At 35.3% G+C, this 23,549-nt stretch overlaps 1 long non-coding RNA gene across 1 annotated transcript in view; it reads right to left on the bottom strand.

Moving 5' to 3' along the window:
- Positions 1–1,176: 1,176 nt before the first annotated feature.
- Positions 1,177–23,549, bottom strand: part of LOC119876390 — a 65,420-nt gene continuing 43,047 nt past the window's right edge. The window contains exon 3 of the long non-coding RNA XR_005361300.1: positions 1,177–1,520. This is a non-coding gene — a long non-coding RNA (uncharacterized LOC119876390). The remainder of the gene's footprint in view (positions 1,521–23,549) is intronic.

The raw sequence follows: 23,549 nt of genomic DNA, 5'->3' as shown, positions 1-23,549 counted from the left end.
TACATATCCTACCAGACTTTATCCATGTTTATATTATATAAAAATATGCCTTAAGGAACATATTCCTCAGTATCATAGTATTACATTTCTCATCAATGTGTATTACATTATACTATGTACACATACTTATTGGCTTATTGACTTTTTTCCACAAAATATCAAAAACATAGTTTCATATAAAAATGAAATCATTTCATCATGATTTCTAATGACTCCTCCATATTCTATTATGTATATGAATTATTTTAAAATTTTAGATACATGCATTGCTGAAACTGGAATTACTGGGTAGAAGCATGCCTGTGTTAAAGTTTTCGTTCCCTTGCCCAAATGCCCTCCAGAGAGGCTGAACTGGTTTGTGCTCTCATCTCCCATACATCAGACCCCTGCCCACACCACTTATCCTCCTTTATCCCCCCATACGCCCCTTAGCCAAAATGAAGTAGTCTCAAGGAAGATACGTTTGAAGCTCCACAATTTTAATTTTTCCTCTACTTTCCCATCCATTCCCTTGTGGCATGAGAATTAGTGGGCCTTGGGTTTTCAAACAGGTGGAGAAGGCTGTAGGGTGTATAATTGCTTTTGGTGAAACCATCAACGTCCACGTTTAGTTTTTCCTGCTCCACTTCCTCCAATTCAATTAGGCTGTTCTTACCAGGGGGAGAGTTTTCAAAGCATCAGATGAAGTGTTACCTCATGATTAATAATTCATGACAAGAAATGAAGATTGGGAAAGGTAATAATGCCCTCCAAGCTGTTTTTCTCCACCACTCCCTTGTTCTCATTCACATAAAATGCTGTGTCTCAATCGTTAAAGCAAACATACAAAGTTTCACTGCCCCATAAACCAAAGATCCAAAGCAGGGATTCACAAGCTTTTTGAAGTCCTAAGCCCCTTTGAGAATCTTGTGAAAGCCACAGACTCTCCTAACAGAAAAAAACAAAAAAGGGACGTGATAGCATGCACAGATACTGTGCTTCTAATTCCCCTGGGTCAGGCACCCCTGGAAGGTCATCCAAGGATTCCCTAGGTAATAATCTCTGGACAAACAAACAAACAAACAAACAAAAAGAACAAGCCCAGAAGAAATCAAAGTAGAATGGACAAGAAGTTTCAGATGCATGGCCTCGACTTTCTGTGCCCAAATTTGCAATGAAACAAAGAAACGTCTTCAAGTATGATTTATTTAGTTATTTAGGTATTTTTGTGAGAGGACTAGTGAGTTAGCTGACAATTAGAAGAGTGGATTTTAGCAAATGAGTACATTATAGGGTAAATCAAATACGGGTGAGGGTGAGGGCATAGTTAATGTTGAGATCTATTTGCAAGACTACTATAGAGGCTGCAGTTTTTTCTTGCCAAATGCTATCAGCCATAAAATGTCCAAGGCAGTGGGTCACACCCACTGCTTCATGCTCTGCTACTTGGCATTCCTCTAAGTTCTTCCTCAATTGTCATATCTCCACAGGCCATAACAAGGGACAACAGTCAGCAGCAATTCAATTTCGACCTCCATCTGCTGGCAATAACAACATAAGGGGGAAATTAATGTACACTCACACACTTGTCATTATAATAGCCCAAATTTGTTTTTATAGAATGACTTTCTTCCAAGGAAGTCAAAAAACAATTTGTATTCGAATTTCCAAATAGCAACTCACCTGGTAGGTAGATAGCTAAAATCCTCTCCATTTTTGAAGGCACAGAGATGCTAAAAATTTATCAAAGGCCACCTAGCACTTTCATGGTGAAGTACGGTTATCAGAAAAGCTCACTGGAAACTATTTTGGTGTTTCTTAAAAATCTGATATCCAATATGCAAACCAGAGAGCAGGTTATATTAACAGTTAATCAATTATATAAACATACAGCAAAATATTTGTGTTCTACTAGCTAACATAGTATTTCTTCATCAATTTTTCTCCCTTAATTTGTTCTCCCTCCCTAAACCTAAAACCCATAATTTTTCATTTACCAGTTCTGTGATTTTGGACAAGTTACTTAATCTCCCTCTACCTCTACTTCTTCCTCTATAAAATATAAGTAATAATAGAAGCCAACTTGTAGATTTACTAGGAGGATTGCATGAAAAAAGAAGATTCCTCAATATAAGCAGGGTATCCATAAAAGCTGGAAACATAAATACCAAAATTTTATATATTTTTTAAAAGATTGATGAAAGATGAATGTGTTGAGCTGATACTGCTGAGTAGATGAAGGGCTGATCCTAATAATGAACAATAGAATCTTTTCATATGTACCACCCTAAAAGAGTTGCCATTCCTCAGAGCAGTTAGAAAACTGGTTTAAGGGATCCCTGGGTGGCGCAGCGGTTTGGCGCCTGCCTTTGGCCCAGGGCGCGATCCTGGAGACCCGGGATCGAATCCCACGTCGGGCTCCCGGTGCATGGATGGAGCCTGCTTCTCCCTCTGCCTGTGTCTCTGCCTCATTCTCTCTCTCTCTCTGTGACTATCACAAATAAATAAAAATTTAAAAAAAAAAAAAAAAGAAAAAGAAAACTGGTTTAAAAATTCAAGGTGTAGAGGCACGTGTATGGCTCAGTAGTTGAGTGTCTGCCTTTGGCTCAGGTCGTGATCCCAGGGTCCTGGGATGGAGTCCTGCATCAGGCTCCCCACAGGGAGCCTGCTTCTCCCTCTGCCTATGTCTCTGCCTCTCTTTCTGTGTCTCTCATAAATAAATAAATAAATAAATAAATAAATAAATAAATAAATAAATAAATAAAATATTTTTTAAAATATTCAAGGTATAGTCAGTCTGTTGGCAAACTCTTTTGTGGACTAGCACTCATTTCCAATAATATGAATGAAACAGTTATAGCCAGTGGTGTCGCTGATACAAACTGGCCAACTTGCCAAGCATCCAAGGGATTAGAGGTGCCTTGCAGAACTGTTCAAAAGATTCCAAACTATGTGCCTTTTAACTGTACAAGATGTAAGTTCTACAAAGCTTATCTGAGGATGATGAACAGCATGATGAAGGGCAATACGCTGAATATGCCAGAAAGCCTACTGAACAAATCATACATTATAATATCATTAACTATTTATTATGCATATTTGTCTATATTTCCAAGCTTTTGGTCACCTACAGTAAGCATTTATTAAATGTTTATTATTATTATTATTATTATTATTATCTATTATCTATTATCTAAGGGAAAAGATTTACAAATCTTTCATAATCCACTATGTCATCATTTTTTATACAATTACATTTTGGCACCAACAAGTAAGGGTAGAGGAATCACTAGCCGGAACTAATGATGCTCTTCTCTTCAGTTGTGGTCCTCTAATGCTCTCTTGCTACTAGCTTACCAACATGCCTCAATTCTTTAAGAAAATACAAGCAGTGAGCCTGCATATGTTTCTTGGTCCTTTCTTCCATAGAATCTATGTATTTTTTCTCTGCTTCCTGCTGTCAGGTTCTTTCAGATAAAGAGATATTAGTCCTTTTTTTTTAAGACTTTATTTATTTATTTGACAGAGAGAGAGAGAGAGAGAGAGCAGCACAAGCAAGGAGAGCGGAACGCAGACAGAGAGGGAGAGGCAGGCTCCCCACTGAGCAGAGAGCCTGACATGGGGCTCGACCATAGGACTCTGGGATCATAACCTTTGTTGAAGGCAGAGGCTTAATAGACTGAGCCAACCAGGTGGCCCAAGAGATATTAGTCCTAAAGCTGATTTGATTCATGAAAATATTGTATTCAGAAACCAAAAATAATTAAACAAAGAACAATACCTTCATATACACATAATACAACAGCAATTTATTTCTGATCACTTGTGCTGTGCTTTCTGGAGAAGATTTAATAACAGATTTCTGATAAGCAATTCCATAAAAGAAATTATGAGCAAATTATATATGGAGAAATTTTGAGAAACCTTTGTTTATGCTCATCACCAATAAAGATTAGAGAATTTCCCAAACAGGAGATATTCATGTGTTGTATAATTTAAATACTATGTAGCATGATGTCATGTCAAATGGACCTGTTTCATCAGGTACCTCACACTGATCTTAATTCTCTAGCTTAGGGTACTCAGTGTGATGTAGTCTGGCCAAATGGAGAAATTCAAGAAATGTCTGTTGTTAAAACACCGATGAACCTCAATGTCAAGAGGTGTGATCAAGTGTAAGGAGCCAAGTGTCACGAGAACATCAACAGACATAGAACAAAGGCTTCCTATAGGATTTCTTAAAGGAAAGCCAAGTTTGAATAAACTAAAATACTTCATTAAACTGCCATTTGCTACATATATCTGAATTTCTGTCTCCTGTAAGAAACTGAAGATTTGAGACTGGAGAGAGAACAGATATGTATAATCATTGAAATCATGTACTTCCTATGAATATGAGACTTTGGAGGAATCAGAGGGCATGGACGTCAAATAATGGACAAAATGAAGACATTAGGACTAAAGATGTTTAAAATAGATTAGTAACTGGTTGAATATCACCAAAAAATGTTATAAATGGATTCAATCAGGAAGGGGCATTCTAATAACTGTCCACAGATACTATTCTTAGCCCTAAATAGTTTATAATTTTATTAACAACTTGATTAAGGAAATAGAAGGTAGGATTTTTAAATTTAAAATAACATGAAACCAACAGAGAGAGAGAGAATATTTTTGAAGACAGGAGTTCAATATGGAGAAAAGATGGGCTGAAATTTTTATCTAAAAAAAGAAGAGTTGGGATGCCGTGTGGCTCAGCAGTTAAGCCTCTGCCTTCGGCTCAGTACATGATCCTGGAGTCCCAGGATGGAGTCCCATGTCAGGTCCCTGCATGGAGCCTGCTTCTCCCTCTGCCTATGTTTCTGCCTCTCTCTCTCTCTCTCTTTCTCTCTCTCTGTGTGTCTCTCTCATGAATAAATAAAATATTTTTAAAAAATAAAATTAAAATTAAAAAAATTAAAAAAGAAAAGTACAAAAATTTGCAGTATGAGATTCCCAGCTTGAAAGGGAAGGCAAATTAAAGGAATTACTACCAAAGAGTGGATACGGATTAAGGAGACTATAAAGGATTATTAAATCCGCCCTTCCCCCAAAGGTAAGTGCTCAAATATTCCCTCTACAACCTGAAGGTATGGAGGAGTTGATTATGAAGCCACTGATGTACAAGGATAGATCAAGAGAGCCATTTAAATGAGAGAAGCCAGGAAAGAAGAAACAAGGAAATAAACACCTTGACCTCACTTTTCTTCCTGCACCTAATAGTCTCCCAGCAGTGTTCCCCATCTACCAAACTCAACTGAAAATCAGAGAACAAGTAACTCATTGGCGTTGGGATACTTAAGATAGAACCTAGAAATCTATACTTATTCAAAATATGGTTAGTAATTTGAATACATCCCAAGAACTGCTAATGTCCAGTGAAAACAACTTCAAAACCAGACAACTTTTTATGTGAAGGGATATTAAATATTTTAGGCTTTCTGGGGTATACAGTCTCTATACAACTACTCAACTTTGTCTTTGTAGTATTAAAGCAGCTTAAACAAATGGGTTTGGCTAGACAGGGGCCCTCAGCAGGCTAGATTTGGCCAACACACTGTAGTTTGCTGATTCCTGATCTACTCTGTGAACACCAAATAATCTATGGGGTATTATTAAAGCCCTTGCTTTAAAAAAAGAGCATTTCTGAATAACCCTCTGATGTTTGAATGTTTAAACATATACTTCTTCTAAAACTTAAATTAAAACCTTTTAAAATATACTGATAACATGATCAATAGAACTTATAAGCCCTGATAAATCATTTTGCACCCTCAATCACATCAGCAGTAAAATTTTACAAAAGTCTCCAAAAAACAGCTCATATCTCATTAGAACTTTTATTTATATTTACTTTTCATTACATTTGTTTTATATTTCTGTTTTTAAGTAATTTATAATGTACTTAAAAATCAGTACTGTAGTACATGTAAATATTTATGATTTAAAGAAATTATTCAGTTTATTAGAAAGCAATATTGGCAAAGTAAAGACCTTCAAAAATCCACTCTTCCATAAAAGCATTGAGAACACGGGTAAATAATTGTCAAGTCATCGTTTTAAGGGCTCCTGAAATTAACCAAAGGATTGGTTATTCAAGAGAGTTTATTCAAATAGTTGAATTAGTTGAGTGAGAATATTAAACTTTGTGGCATTTTAAGTTGCCCTTCTCCCATCCCATTTCTTCCATCACCACTTTGGAATGATAGTAACTGTGAAAAAGTAGTCTAGAAGACACAGGAATGAGTAGAATGGGTTTGGAATTCCCCTAAAAATCTATCCCCAGAGAATTGTCATTATCTGACCTATCTTGGAACTTCCTGGAAAAATCCCATTCTAATGTTTTGTCATTATTTCAACTGATTCAGAGCTCACTGGACAAGGAAGCACATTTGCCAAAAAAGGTCAGAGGCAGTGGCTTAATATCATAGCTATTGAGGGTATTATTGCCAGTTGGAGTAATTAAATGGCACAAAAAATTAAAGGAAAATAAGGATAATTAGATCTCCAAAGGGGTTTTTAAAAGATCTAACACATTTCTGGGGATCTAGAAGGCTAACTGCATGTGCAGAGTGGTGCATATACCACAAAAAGACTTGAAAAGGCTCTACTCTCTATCCATAGCTGACCATGAGACTCTGTGCATGCAAGAAGTAAAGACGACTAAGGCACAACTGTAAACTACTAAAGCATTGAAAGCCTACTCCAACCCTCACATTACATCCTTCAGCAAAGAGTGAGAGATTTATTGGTTTAAAACCTTTAAGGAAATCTCTGTCCCATCATTGTCTGACCACTAAGATTATTAAGCAGAGATGAAACTTTAGTGGCTGCACGAAAAAAAAAACAAAAACCATAGAATACAGATATTATACAATTTTTCCAGGAAAGTAATTGAACACATAAACAGCAACAACAATATCAAAGTGGGGGTGGGGAGGAAGAAGAGATCTTTTCCTAGAGTTACTGTGCTATATTATTTAAAATGTCCAAGCTTCAACAAAACAATTACAAGACACAAGAAGAAACAGAAAATTATCTAATACATAATAAATAGACAATAGAAACTGTTTCTGAGAGCCCAGATGTTGTACTTATAAGACAAAAATTTAAAATTAGATATCATACATATGTTCAAATAATAAAATAAAATTACACTTAAAAAATTAAAGGGAAGTATAATGATGCCACACCAAATAGAAAATATGAATAAAGGATTAAAATTATAAAATGAAGCCAAATAAAAATACTGGAGATGAAAAAGATGATACATTCGTTAAAGGAGAATAATATAAGAGCTGATAGAAGAAACATAAGCAAACTTGAAGAAAGGTCAGTTAAAATTATCCAGTCTGATGAATAGAGAGAAAAAAAATAAGGAAAAATGACCAGAGATTCAGAGACTGTGGGATACCAACAAATATACAAAATATGTATAATGGGAGTCCCAGAAGATGAAAAATAGAGAAAGATGCAGAAAGAATATTTGAAAAATGGTTGAAGATTCCCAAATTTGATGAACAATATTAACTTACACAGCCAAGAATCTCAAAACACTCATAGGATAAACTAAAAGAGATCCACACTTAGACACATCATAGTCAAACTGTCAAAATACAATACAAAATCCAACTAAAAGAGATCCACACTTAGACACATCATAGTCAAACTGTCAAAATACAAAATACAAAATACGAGACTCTTGAGAAAAATAAGAGAAAGAGAAATAAATAAATCATCACATATAAAAAGTCTTTAATAAGAGGTACAACTGACATGCCAGAAAACAAGAAGGGCAGAAGGCTATGGGCTAATGTACTCAAAGTGCTGAAAGAAAAAGACTATAGGGATCCCTGGGTGGCGCAGCAGTTTGGTGCCTGCCTTTGGCCCAGGGCATGATCCTGGAGACCCGGGATCGAATCCCACGTCAGGCTCCCGGTGCATGGAGCCCGCTTCTCCCTCTGCCTGTGTCTCTGCCTCTCTCTTTCTCTGTATGACTATCGTAGATAAATTAAAAAAAAAAATTTTTTTAAAAAGAAAGAAAAAGACTATAAATCAAGAATTCTATATACAGCAAAATGATAATTCAAAAAAGGGCAATTCTAGAGTTAAAAATACCAGATTTATAAATATTTAATTTACAAAATATATGAGTTTAATGGGAGGATGGAGAAGACAGAGAAAATATTTAATAAACTTGAGGAGAGATCAAAAGTAATTATCTAACTTATGGAAAATAATAAATATTTAAAAATAAATCAAAAGAGCTCTACTGGCTTATGAAATAATATCAAAAGATCCATTTGTGTAATTGGGAGTCTCAAAAGAAAAAAGAAAGAATAGAACAAAACATATTTTGAAGAAATAATGGCTGATTTTTCCCCCAAAATATGGTGAAAGACATAAATTTAAAGATTTAAGGATCTCCACAATTTCCAAGCTAGGAAAATATATGAAGAGAACCATACCTAGGTATATCAAGATAAAACTGCATAAAACCAAAGAAAAATTTCAAAAGAAATAAAAGAAAAAGGAGTTATTACATAAAGAGAGAAAAATAAATCATTACATAGTTTACTTTTCAGAAACTGTGGATCCCAGAAGACAGTGGGAAAAAAATATTAAGGTGATGAACAAAATGTCAAATAAAAACTGTCAAACAATAATTCTATATCCAGTAACAATGTCCTTCTAGAATTTGGGGAACATACATTTTCAGACACAAACAGTATAAGAGAATTTGTTGCTAATAGACATAAATTAGAAGACTTGCCAAAAGAAGTTCTGAGGCTGAAGAAAAATTATACCAATTGGAAATTCAGATCCTTAGGAAGAATGAAGAGTACTGAAATGGGAAATATAAATTAAAGATAAATGACTATTCTCTTTTCCTTTAAGTGCCTTTAAGTTTCATATGAGTATTTAAAGTAAAAATTAGGGATCCCTGGGTGGCTCAGCAGTTTAGCACCTGCCTTTGGCCCAGGGCACGATCCTGGAGTCCCTGAATCGAGTCCTGTGTCGGGCTCCCAGCATGGAGCCTGCTTCTCCCTCTGCCTGTGTCTCTGCCTCTCTCTTTCTATGTCTATCATGAATAAATAAATAAAATCTTTAAAAATTTTTTAAAAATTAAAAAAAAATAAAGTAAAAATTATAGGGGCACCTGACTGGCTTAAGTGTCTAACTCTTGGTTTCAGCAGCTCATGATTTCATGGGTCATGAGATCAAGCCCTGCATTGGGCTCTGCACTTAGAGGGGGGTCTGCTTGAAGAGTCTTTCTCTCTGTCCCACCTTCCACTTGAACACACTCCCTCCCTCCTCTCTTTTTCTAAAATAAATAAATAAAACTTGAAAAAAAATAAAATGAAGTAAAACTTATAATACTGTCTCATAGGGTTTGTAATGAGTATAGGAAAAAAACATATCCATGACAGCATAAATTGAGGGACATTATATGGATTTACATAGTTGCAAGATTCTGCATTTTTTGTGAAATGACACAATGTTAACTCTAAGTTCACTATAAGAAGTTAGAGATGTACGGTTTAATCCCTAGAGCAACTACTAAAAAAATGCAGAGTGGTATATTTTTAAAAAACAAAATAAGGTAGAATTGGAAAATATTCAAAAGCCCAAAAGAGGATGGAAATGTAGAAACAGAAAAACAAAACACAAGAGGAGATAAATAGAAAACACATTATAAAATGTGTATATATTATCTTCAAGAAATTCACTTTAAATATAAAAAGACAGATAGATTGAAAGTAAATAAATGGAAAAGATACACCATATAAACAGTAAGCATAAGAAGACTGGAACAATTAAACTAACATTAGGTAAAATACTGCTAAAGTACTTAGGAAGAAAGGGAAATCTATAATTTTTAAAAGATGAGTTTATGAATAGTCAAAGGGATGACAAATGATTATATATGTGATAAAACAAGTAGAGTAAAATATGATTTTCAAATATACAGCAAATTTAAATATTTCAATCTTACTTTATATTTGTTATTTTTCATAAGAAAGTGATAGAAAATATTTTGGAACTCCAAACTATTAAGCTATGGGAAATTTCTCACATAAAGGTTTGAAGAACCAGTAAGAAATAGAATCTTAATATAATTATGAAACTAGTGGAAAAAGAAATTATATTCAGTGTATTTCCACAACTAAAGTCCACTATGAAATGAGAAACCAGTATTTTGGTTCTGGAAGAAATGTTTCTAAACTTCTAATGGGTCAGGACTAAGAACTGATTCTATTCAGAGTCCCCTTAATTTTTCTCACTAACTTCTTTCTCACTGAGCCACAAATCCAGGGTGTGCCTTCTGTGCCAGCATCACAAACTTCCTTATGCAAATGTCCATTTTTAGTTTTTGGTATTTTGTTTTGTTTTGTTTTTTCTTTTTTAGAGAAAAACAGTATGTGTGGGGAGAGCAGCAGATGGGGGAGAGAGAGAATCTCAAGCAGGCTCCACATTCAATAGGGAGCCCAATGTGGGGCTCTATCTCACATCCCTGAGATCATGACCTGGCTATCCTCAAACTGACAGACAAAATAGAAATCTTTTTGTTCAAAATTAAGTAAACATAAAATGTCAACAGGTAAGCCATGAAAAAGAAATATGCAGTACAGAAGTGTAAATTCTTCCCATAATTAGATTGAGACCATCACAGAAAATGAAAATTTTTTTAATTTTTTGCTTTTATTGTTACTATAAGAGCGTATTGCTCTGAGTATTATCATCTTAACATTCTTTTGCAGCTGTAACAAAATAAATTTAAATAGTTTTTGAGTGGATGGATGAATGCATGAACGAAATTCTCTTATTTAAAAAGGTGACTTTAATATGGTATGAGAATGAACATTAGAAATTAAATAACCATTTGAATCTAGAAGTCATTAATTGATACTGCAGAAAATAAGATAAATAACTCAAAGGGCATTCTTAAAAACTGCAAAATAAAGAAAAAATGAACAGAAATTTAAAATTAAAGAGAGGATATAATGGATTAGAGTTTCTAGAGTTTATAAAAGACATTAGAGTTAAAAAAAAAAGTGGCATTAAAGGTAGGTCAATGAGAGGGGTTTTATGCTTAGAAATATCCTAGTAAGATATTTAAATTTAGTAGGTGCATCCTCAGCATTTATATTACATTATATTAAATATATTTATATATTTTATATTTTATATTGCTTTCTTTCACTTTATTAGAACTTAAGCTCCAGGAATGCTGGAATTTTTAATTTTTTTTATTTACTGCTATATCCCCCCACCACCCAAAATCCTGTCTGGTGGATAGGATAAATATAAATATAAATATACAATATACAATATACAATATTTATTTATGGAATGAATGATCTAATTTTTAATTAATTAAAAAAAAATCCAACCTAGGATTGAGACATAATGGTGGTAGTGTGTGGATCAGGAGGGAGACAAGTGTATATTCAACAAAGCAATTAAAACCAAGCTGGTCTCAGGCTCTTCTTTGCAACAAACACTATGATTTGTTTTCAAAAAGCATTATAGCTTAGAAAACGTTTTATGATCCTAAGATTGCACTAATAAGCCACCTTTTATATACAAAGGTAACAGAAACAAATCTCAAGATTTTGCAATGTCTAAGAAATTATAGTTCATAAAAATTGTTTAAAGGAGTCCTTTTGATAACTTAAACATTTTCTCAAAACTAGAGCTTAGGAAAGAAAACAAGGCAGTTAAAAAAAAATAAAACCTTACTGGTAATTTAAAAATCAACCAAAGTCATAGAATTATGTGAATCAGAGGGTAACCACCATGGAGAAAAAGAGGTGAGGCTAAGAAATCAAAATTGTATTGAAACTCACTAGGTGAAATATTAAATGTGACAGTAGCGTTGAATAAGGAATATAAGACATATATATATTTATAGATAGATGGAGTGTGTGTTATTGCTTTTAGTTACAGAATACTCAAGACTTTTGTAAGTGGAGAAAGAGTAGCAAGGAGGTGGAAGGGAGAAAACAGCAGTTTTCTGAAGCCCGTTAGCAGCTCTCTTGCTACCCATAAGAAAGGTATCTGGCAACCTGGAAAGGTTCTATTGGGTCCCATTTTCTCTATACTATTCCAAACCTACCAATGCCTTTTGTTTTTTACCTAATGTCTAATTAGGCATTTCTTCTTTTCGCCCAGATGCCTCAAATTGGTGTGTAGCTAGATATTGATTATGAATTGCCCTGTAACTTATCTTGGGTTTCCTGGAAAGCCACATCTGAAACAATGAGCTATGTGTAGGTAGTTTATTTATGAGGTAATCTCAGAGAGTAGAATGAGAGATGAGGGAGAAAAAAATAAAAACAGGAAAAAAAGCAATATAAGGATGCAATGTTTGCTCCCGCCCACTTCCCCACCCCCTATCCCCCCCAGCCTATGAAGGACAGATGGAGCTCAGTTCTGAACAGAACTTCCAGAGGAGCATAGAAAATAACTCACAGTAGCATTACAGAAGATAGACCAGAATTATCTATATATCAGCCCTGTTTGCTATTGCTCAGGAGTTGCCCTTAGGGGCATTAATTAACTCCTTGACATCTCTTGGTTTCACAGGCTGGTTGCTCCTACGAGCTTCTGTAAAATGAGAGAAGCTGAGGCAGAAAGTGGAAGACATGGAAATGCCAGGTCTTCATTTGAGCAAGTTATTGTCAGCCTGGGGTGGGTGGAAGGCTCAAGGAACTGTCCATCACAACCATGGTTGCAATCAGAGGTAAGACCAAGGAGATGTTATTCAGGATGTAGAGGAACCTGCTATTCCTTTGATAGATCATTCAAGATCCACAAGCTCTGCAGCCCATGATTAATTCTCTTCCACCCTTCTACCTAGTCCAAGTGACTAGGGCCTCCTTTGGAAAGAGTGATTTATGTTTCTGCTTATGTAAAAGGACAGTTTACACAAAGCAAAGCAATTATTGATGAGGGCAATAAGAGTATGAAGGATCAATAAATTCGTGGGTGTGTGTGATTTGCATCCTTTGTACACCACAGGCAAAATTTTTTTAAAAGATACTAGTTCTTTTTAAGAATATATAGGAATTCATATGCTAAAGCTCAGAACAATCCCATTATTAAAGAAAATAGAAATTATAGGAAGAAATCTTATTATAATACAAGAGAAGTAGGAATTTTCATGTAGTTTAAAGTGTCACTTCTGTTTTATGCTGTAACTTGCATCTTCTGGAGTTCACTGACTCAATGTATGCTGGCATATTGCTTTGCCAATCATTTGCCTATGTGCCCACAGCCCCTCTTCCCACCCTTCTGTGATTTACTATGTATTAAAGAAGCCTAAAAGTCCATAAGCTACATTTCTCAGCCTTCTTGCCATCTGTCTTCCTGATGAGCTCTACTAATAGAAGATACTAGTAGGAGATAAAGCAGCAGGAAAGGCAAGTTTCTTCCTGGTTCCAACACTGGCAGTTGTTGGCAATTGCCATCAGTAGGTACAGTAACAGCAGGGTTGGGTTCATTCTAGATTCAAGCAGACTGGGTACAGGTAGCCTCTTTTCCTTGTTTTCAGCCTTGGTCCAGATAGCACTCCTTTGACAACACTCCTTTGGCCAAGTGCAACAGCTTCTCCAACAGACAGCAGGAGGGACAGGCTCATTGACTCCAGCTTTCAATCTCTCAGGCTCATCCCTTTTATATCTTTGTTCCTCTAACCTGCTTTCCTTCTCCTGCTTGCTATTTATTCCAGCCCTTCCAATACTCATCAACAGTTCTTTATATAAAATTCTGTTGGGGATCCCTGGGTGGCGCAGCGGTTTGGCGCCTGCCTTTGGCCCAGGGCGCGATCCTGGAGACCCGGGATCGAATCCCACGTCGGGCTCCCGGTGCATGGAGCCTGCTTCTCCCTCTGCCTATGTCTCTGCCTCTCTCTCTCTCTCTCTCTGTGACTATCATAAATAAATAAAATTAAAAAAAAAATTCTGTTGGATGTATTTATAGTGAATTTTTGTTTTTCCAAATGGATCCTCATTAATACATATATCTTTGACTAGTTCATAGCTTGAATAGGTTTTTTTTTTCTTTTTTTTTTTGCCCTAGAACACTAGATATTATCCCAGAATATTTTGTCATTTTGTTTAATGGAAGCAAAAACCTGGGATTAGCATGACTCACTACACTGCATGTATTGTTTATTTTGTTTGCATTTTGGCAGCGTGTAGTCTAAGATCTCCCCTAGCCACTCCCCTTGTGTTCCTGCTCTCCTTTCACTGGTGTCAGACCTGCTTCTCAGTCTGAAGACTCTCACGGCCTTCTCCAGCAAGGCCCTCCACTTCATCTTTATAGGTACACAGGAAATAGCCCTAATAATTCTCTTGCACTTGTAATTCTAGTTGCCGTTGCTTATCTAAGGACCTTACCCCATGCAGTAGGAAATGAAGTTTAGATAGATAACTCCAGTGGCTGATTGGAAACTGAATTCAACAGAAACACACTGGGGCCAGGGAGATCAATAAGAAGACTTTTCTTAAAAATGTGTTCTAAATAGTCATTTACTAAATTTAGAAATTGTTCGTAAGGCTTTTATTTTCAGAATTTAAAAAGCAAATTTATTTTAAAAAATAGGGATATGGACATAACTAGTGCATGTTCAGAATAGAGCAATCAGGATAATGAAGTGATGAAAGCACATTATGAGCAAGTGAATAGAATGAAGAAAATACTGAGAAGGACCTTAGTAGTTAAAGAGCTGGTATACAAAATGGGGACTTGGCTTCATTGTACTAGGGTCAATAAATATTAAGCCACAAAGAGACAAATATCAACTTGCTTAAAAGATAAGCTTTTACAATATATTTACAGAGCAAAGAGCTCTTTTGTGGGATATTCAAATGAGGACTTGACCACCTGGTAAGGATGGGAGGAGCACTTGGTGGATAGCTGGAGTCTAAAACTTTTGAGATTGCTCTAATGGTGAGTTAGTTGAATCTATAACAACTTCAATAGAACAGAATAATGCACTCTCCAGTCTCCTACTTTTTTTTTCTTTTCTTAAAATCATTCTAACATGCATGGTGCTGTCAACAGGACATGCCTGCAAGAAAGCACACTCGATGAATACGCCTGTTTACTGTGTCTCTGTGAGGGTATAAATCCACACCTCAGTGGAGAAGAACATATGGAGCCCAAAGAAAGGAAGAAAATATATTTGTTTAAAAACAACTAATTAAAACTGGTGATTGGACCAGAAATATCTCCCACCTTTATACTAAAACATTTCAAATTAGTTCTAATTGATATAAAGTAGAAAACTTAAAAACAGTCTTATTTCTCTAGGAGTTGCTTTTGTTGTTGTTGCTATGAAAATGATGAGTTAGAAGAAAGTCGTACAGAACATATTGGCATAAGTTTTATTAACGCATCTTTAAAGTTCAGTACACATGTCTTGTGCCTGATTTATAGGTCTCCTTTTATATTTCTCAAAACTGCTTGAAGCAAAAGGTAAATAAGAATTAATCCATATTCAGGTTCCTTTAAAGAAGACATAAATGTAGCCTAATTAGTCAACGAGTTCATATTTATTAAAAGCCCAGTGTGTGGTGACATTGTGGATAAGCATTTGATAGCTTATCTCGGGTGATGGGTCACCTTCTATAGTTAACCTAACCTAGAAAATTCAGTTATATTTAACTTTTTTCTCTCCTTTTCAACATAATTAATCTGACTCTAACATGTTAATTCTATTTCCTAAATAGATTCCCGAACTCATCTGCTCTCCAGCCCCACATCTACTTTCCCAATTCAATGTTTATTACTTCCTTTCTGCATTATTAAAGTAGCTTTCTATCTGGATATCCTGTCCTTCAACTATTACCTTGCCAGTCAACTATCCACATTATTACCAAAATTATTAATTATCTCACTATTGCATTTGAAAGCTTTCAATGGCTTCCCAGTGTCTCACAATGAAAGTAAATTTTCACAAAGCCCACTTGCAAAATGAGGGTTTGGACTAAATAATTTCTCAGTCCCTCCATCTCTGATATGCTATGAATTTATGCTTTTCAGTAAATGCTGACTAAATGATGAGCAATTCCTAGACAACACTGTACTTAAATAAACATGTCTATAGCCATGTGGTAATTTTCCCAAATTACTGAACTGCTTTTGATATCTGTGCTTGTTATCTATTTATGCATATACTATGTATACAAAGAAAAAATAGCAGGTGAATTTAAAAGAATGTTCAACATCACTGAAATTATATTAGAAATGGATTGCTTTTAATAATTACCTCTGATTTTAAAATCTTCATGCTTCATTTTACAAACTTAGAATACTGATAGTAAAAATTACCAATAATACCACCATTCAGAGATAATCAATGCTGATTTTTCAGATGATTTTTTTCCATCTCCTTTTTCTTAATGCACAAATAAATTCTTTAAAAATAAAAATTCTATGGTATATAATGTGTGTTACTTATGTAGTATGACTATTATCCTATGTCATTAAACATTTTTTTTTGAAAATGTGCTTTTAGGATATGTACAATTTATTTAGCCATTATCTTATTGCTGTTCATTTTAAATATTAATTAATTTTTAACTATAGCCCGAATTCTCTCATGTAGTGATAAATTCTTCCAAAAGTATACTAATAATATAAGGAAATGTTTATCTCACCAACATCTTGCCAGCACTGTACATTATTATCTTTTTAAGAGATTTTTTAAGATATTATTTTTGGCATTTTGAAAGTAGGTTTAAAAAAAAAAAAAGAAAAGAAAGTAGGTTTAATTTTCATTACTTGGGTAATTGGACATTTTTTCTTATGGATACTTGTCATTTGTTTTGCTTCTATTATAAATTGTCTATTCATGTACTTGGCCCATTTTTCCATAAGGGTATGAAATATTTGCCAGCAGGTTTCAACACACATGGGGAAAAAGATATATTCATGGAATGTGCCTTTGAACCTGCATTCAAAAGAACTCAGACAGAGGTTAGTGGTGAATAAAGCAATTGCTTTTGCTTAATGACACAGGTGGGGAAAGAGTTTGTAGAACATGTTTTTCTTGAAAATAAGATATCTGTGGCTCACAATGTACGTGTACATACAAATCAGCTTCAAAAGTGCTTTCATAGAGGAGCTGCTGGAAACGTAGTATAAATATCTGCCTTTTGTATCACAACATTTCTTTAGAAGGGCATATATAATAGTTCTTTCAGACCTAAATTTAGGAGCTGATAAGTAAAATATCAGAGAAGCTAGAAACTTCAGAGTCATCCTTGACATGTCCCCTATCTAATTGCTAACCAATTCCTGTTCATTTTTCCTGAGTGTCAATCCAATAGAGCTTGCTGAATCTATCCCCTTTGCCACTGTCTTACTTAACTCAAGCCTTGTCATATCTCACCAGGATGGTTGCAGCACCTTCTAAGTGTCTAAAGTCTGTCTAAAATTGCTCTCAATTAGTATCTAGTCTTGGAGTTCTATCAAAGTTAAATCAATAGTTAAGTACAGTTTTTTCTTCTTAAAGTATTGAAAGCACATCAGGAAAAAATGTATATGATTTTTAAAAAGCAGAAAGAAAATTGTATTATCCTATCCTATGCAACCCTCAGAGATAAAAACTAAAATTTCTGACTTCCAGGGAAGATGGCAGAGTAAGAAGATCCTAAGCTCACCTCCTCCCAGACACAACAAGATAGCATCTACACCAGTGTAAATAACCCAAAAAACGACTGAAGACTTGAAGAACAGATTCTTCACGGCTAAATGTAGAGAAGTGGCCACTTTGAAGAGTGTAGGAAGGGCAGAAATACAGTCAAGAACTAAATAGACCTGCATGACTATCCATGGGAGGGAGGGATATCTCAGGCCTGAAGAGATGAAAAAACAGACTCTTGTACCAAGCACCCCAGGCCAGAGAACCCACATGGAAAAGACAAATCCTCATAACATTTGGCTTTGAAAACCAAAGAGGCCAGCTCTGGGAGAGTCAAGAGGGCAATGGGAAACTGAGTTCCTGCCCTTGAAGAAAGAAAATAACAAATAGCCCTGTGGAGACATAGCATAGAAGCAGCAGTTAAAAAAATGCCTGGGATATGTGGGAAGGAGATTTATTTACTAATCTGACAGCCCGTGCTAAAGGGGCTGGGATATTTAGGAGACTTCTTCAGGAAAAAGGGCCTGGCAAGTACCATTTCCCTCCTCTGCCCTTCAGCTAAGACACATGAATACCTACAGGAACCAGCACTGGTGCCAACACGCCACCTAACTTGCTAATGATGTGCCAGACTCTCACATTCTCCTATGGACAAAGCCCTTCTGGCCAGGTCTTGGCTGTAGATCCTCTCTCACAGAAGACCTGTTCAAATCTTGCTGGCATTGAGAGCCCCGCCCCCACATCTTCCTGTGCACCTACTCCCTCCAGCCCTGTGACAGTTTTCTAAAGTAGCTCTAGATGCCTTCTCACAACAGATCTGCATTAACCTTCTAACACCATGCACCCCATCCCTGTGTCCTCTGCAGACTCTGCCACCTTGGACAGAGCTCATCCAAGGTGGCACCACAAGCCTAGCAGTGTGCAAGCATACCCAACAGGGGCCAGCACCACTCCAAAGTGACTCTTGTCTGGGGGAGACAGGAAGATAACTACACACACACCACTCCAACTGCAGCTCCAACATTTGGTCTAACATAGGTCCCAGCTACCAACAAGAACTTCTCAGGGGACAGTGCAGGAAAAGTGCCCTGCAGTTTGGTACTACTGTATCTCTGGCAAATGCCTAGTCTGACTTAATCCAAGCCCAAAGTGGCTTCAGACTGGCCCATTAACCACACAGGGGCCAAACCCTGCTCATAGAGAGAAAGAAATCCATTGCTGATGACTGGACAAAAGGCAAATGTGGCTCAGCCATAACAGTAGGGCACATGCAACACACAGAAGATACCCCAGGTTCTGGTGAACAAAGGAGATTGTACTGCAGGGGCACTACAGGACCTTCTCTTCTTAAGAACACTACTTTCAAGAGCACAATATGTAGCTGAATTTCCTAACACATAAAAACAGACACAGAGAGTTAGACAAAATGAGGAGGCAGAGGAATATGTACCAAATGAAAGAACAGGACAAAATCATAGCAAGAGAGCTAATTGAAACAGAAATAAGTAATATGCCTGCTAGAGTATTTAAAGTAATGGTCATAAATATACTCACTGGACTTGAGAAATGAGTGTTAAGACCTCAGTGAGACTCTCAACAAAGAGATGGAAAAACATAAAAAATAACCAATCAGAGATGAAGAACTCAATAACTGAAATTAAAAATACACTAAATAGAATAAAAAGTAAACTAGAAGAAGCAGAAGAACAGACCAGAAACCTGGAGGACAGAGTAAAGGAAAGCAATCAAGCCGAATACCAGATAAAAAGAATAATAAAAAATGAAAATAGACATAGAGAACTCAGTGACACCATCAAGCATAATAACATTTGCATGATAGGGATTCCAGAAATAGAAGAGAGGGAAATGGACCAGAAAAACTTATCTGAAGAAATAATAGCCGAAAACTTCATGAAACTGGGAGAGGAAACAGATACCCAGATCTAGAAGGCATAGAGATCCCCCAACAAAATTAACCCAAGACATATAGTAATTAAAATGGCAAAAGTTAATGATAAAGAGAGAAATTTAAAAACAATTACATACAAAGGACCCCATATGGCTATTAGCTGATTTTTTAGCAGAAAATTTGCAGGCCAAGGGGAGTGGCATGTTATAGTCAAAGTGCTGAAAGAAAACTCACAATCAAGGATAACCAGCAGGGCTATTATTCAGGATAGAAGATAGATAAAGAGTTTCCCAGACAAACAAAAGTTAAAGGAGTTCACCATTAAACCAGCCCTATGAGAAATATTAAAAGAGGACTCTGAGTGGAAAAGAAAGACCATAAGCAAGAGTAAAAACGTAGGAAAAACAGAAGCAGTAAAAGTAAGTATATCTATAAAAATCAGTCAAGAGACTCACAAAAGAAAAGGATATAATAATGTATGACACCATATACCTAAAAACAGGGGAGGGCATAAAGAATGGGTTTTTACTTAAGTGACCATCAACTTAATATAGACAACTATATGCATAAGATGTTATATATAAACTTAATGGTAACCACAAATCAAAAACCAGCGATACACAAAAAAAATGAAAGAAAGGAATCTAAAAATATCACTACAGAAAGCCAGCAACCCATGAGAAAAGACAGCAAAAGAAGAACAGAATCAAGAACTACAAAAACAACCATAAAACAAGTAATAAAATGACCATAAATTCATACCTCTCAATAAATATTTTTGATATAAATGGACTAAATACTCCAATCAAAGACAGGAGGTTACAGAAAGGATAAAAATGCAAGACCCATGTATATGGTGCCTAGAAGATACTATTTCAGACCTAAAAACACATGCAAATTGAAAGTGAAGGGATGAAAAAGCACTATCATGCAAATAGAAGTGAAGGAGAAGCCACGGTGGAAACACTTATATCAGACAAGATAGATTTTAAAACAAAGGCTGTAATAAGAGACAAAGAATAATACTACATAACCATAAGAGAACAATCTAGCAAGAAGATATGTTTGTAAATATTCATGCACCCAACATGGAAGCACTCAAATACATGGAGCAGCTAGAAAAAAAATATGAAGGAAATAATCAATAATAATACAAAAATAGCAGGGGGACTTTAAACCCCACTTACAACCAAACAGAAAACCAAGTAAACAGTGGTTTTGAATGACACATTGGGCCAGATGAATCCAACAGATATATTCAGAACATTCCATCCTAAAACAGCAGAATACACATTCTTTTCATGGAACGAAATGTACATGGAATATTCTCCAGAAAAGAGACCACATGTTAGGTCATGAAACAAGTCTCAACAGATTTTAAAAATTGAGGTCATATTATGCACCTTTACTCACCACAATGCTCTAAAACAAGAAATCAACCATAAGAGAAAATCTGAAAAGAACACAAATATATAAGTTAAGAACACAAACACAAGAGTTAAATAACATGTTACTAAACAATGAATGGGTCAACCAAGAAATCAAAGAGGAAATATGCATGAGGACAAATGAAAATGCAGTGCTCCAAAACCTTTGGGATACAGCAAAAGCTGCTCTAAGAGGGAAGTTTATAGTAATACAGGCCTACCTCAAGAAGGAAGAAAAATATCAAATAAAAAACTTGCTCTACATCTAAAGGAGTTAGAAAAAGATGAAAAAAGAAAACCCAAACCAGTAGAAGGAAGGAAATAATATTACAACAGAAATAAACAAAATAGAAACTAAGAAAACCATAGAGGAGAACAATGAAACCAGGAGCTGGTTCTTTGAAAAGATCAACAAAATTAATAAACCTTTAGCCAGACTCTTGAGAGAGAGAGAGAGAAAGAGACAGAGACTGAGAGAAAGAGTACTCAAATAAAAAGAGAAATGAAAGAGGAAAAATAACAACCAACATCACAGAAATTCAAAGGATTATAAGAGAATATTATGAGAGATTACATGTCAACAAACTGAACCACCTAGAAAAAATGGAAAAATTCCTAGAAACATATAACCTACCAAAACTGAAACAGAAAGAAATAGAAAATTTTAACAGACTGATTCCTAGAAATAAAATTGAATCAGTAATTTAAAAAACTCCCAAAAAACAAAAGTATAGGACCAGATGACTTCACAGGTAAATTATACCAAACATTTACAGAAGAGTTAACACCTATTCACTTATTCTTCTCAAATCATTCCAAAAAATAAAAGAGAAAGGAAAGCTTTCAAATTCATTCTGAGGCAGCATTATGTGAACAACAGATAAAAACACTACCAAAAAAGAAAACTACAGGCCAATATCTCTGATAAACATAGATGCAAAATTCTTCAACAAAATATTAACAAACCACATACAGCACCACTTAAAAAAAAATCATTCACTACAATTAAGTGGGATTTATTCCTGGGATGCCATGGTGGTTCAATATTCACAAATCAATCATCATGATACATCACATCAACAAGAGAAAGAATAAAAACCATATGATCATTTCAGTAGATGCAGAAAAGGCATCTGACAAAGTACAATATCCTTTCATAATAAAAACCCTCAACAAAGTAGGTTTAGAGAGGTATATTAAAAAGCCATATGTGAAAAACCCATAGCTAACATCATATTCAATGGGGAAAACCTGAGAGCTTTTCCCCTAAGGTTAGGAGTAAGACAAGGAGGTCCATTCTCACCATTTTTATTCAATATAGTACTCGAAGTCCTAGCCACAACAATCAGACAAGAGAAAGAAATAAAAGGCATCCAGATTGGCAAGAAAGAAGCAAAATTCTCACTACTTGCAGATGACATGACACTGTATACAGAAAACCCTAAAGACTCTACCAAAAACTACTAGAACTGATAAATGAATTCAGTAAGGTTGCATGATACAAAATCAGTATATAGAAATCCACTGCATTTCTATACACTAATAATAAAATAACAGAAAGAGAAATTTTAAAAAAAAACCTCATTTACAATCACACCAAAAATAATAAAATACCTAGGAATAAACTTAACCAAGGATGTGAAGGACCTGTACCCCTGAAAATTATAAAACATTGAAGAAAGAAATTGAGGTAACACAAATGGAAAGATATTTCATGCTCATGGATTAGAAGAACAAATATTGTTAAAATGTCTACACTATCCAAAGCAATCTAGACATTTAATGCTATCTCTATCAAAATACTAACAGTGTTTTTCACAGAAATAGAACAAATAATCCTAAGACTTGTATGGGACCATGAAAGACCCCAAATAGCCAACGCCATCTTGGAAAAGAAGAACAAAACTGGAGGTATCACAATCTCAGATTTCAAGATACACTACAAATCTGTAGTAATCAAAACAGTATGATACTGGCACAAAAACAGACCTGCAGATCAATGGAACAGAATGAAGTGCTCAGAAATAAATCCACGATTTTATTCTCAGTTGATCTACAACAAAGGGGGCAAGAAGATACAATGGAAAAGTCTCTTCAACACACGGTGTTGGGAAAACTGGACAGCAACATGCAAAAGAATGAAACTGGGCCCCTTTCTTTTACCATATACAAAAATAAACTAAAAAATGACTAAAGACCTAAATGTCAAACCCGAAACCACAAAAATCCTAGAAGAGAGCACAGGCAGTATTTCTCTGACATTGGCCATACCAACATTTTTCTAGATATATCTTCTGAGACAAGGGACATAAAAGCAAAAATAAACTATTGAGACTACATTAAAACAAAGAGCTTCTGCACAGCGAAGGAAACAAAACTAAAAAGACAACTACTGAATGGGAGAAGATATTTGCAAGTGACATATCTGATAAAGGGTTACTATCCGATATATGCAAAGGACTTATACAAACCAACACCAAAAAAATCCTCAAATAATCCAGTTAAAAATGGGCAGAAAACACAGACTTTCTCCAAATAA

Source organism: Canis lupus, chromosome 6 (genome assembly GCF_011100685.1).
Source record: "Canis lupus familiaris isolate Mischka breed German Shepherd chromosome 6, alternate assembly UU_Cfam_GSD_1.0, whole genome shotgun sequence".
In the NCBI taxonomy this organism is placed as follows: Eukaryota; Metazoa; Chordata; class Mammalia; order Carnivora; family Canidae; genus Canis; species Canis lupus.
Note: the sequence above shows the minus strand (reverse complement) of the source record. Positions and strands in the feature narration are given on the sequence as shown.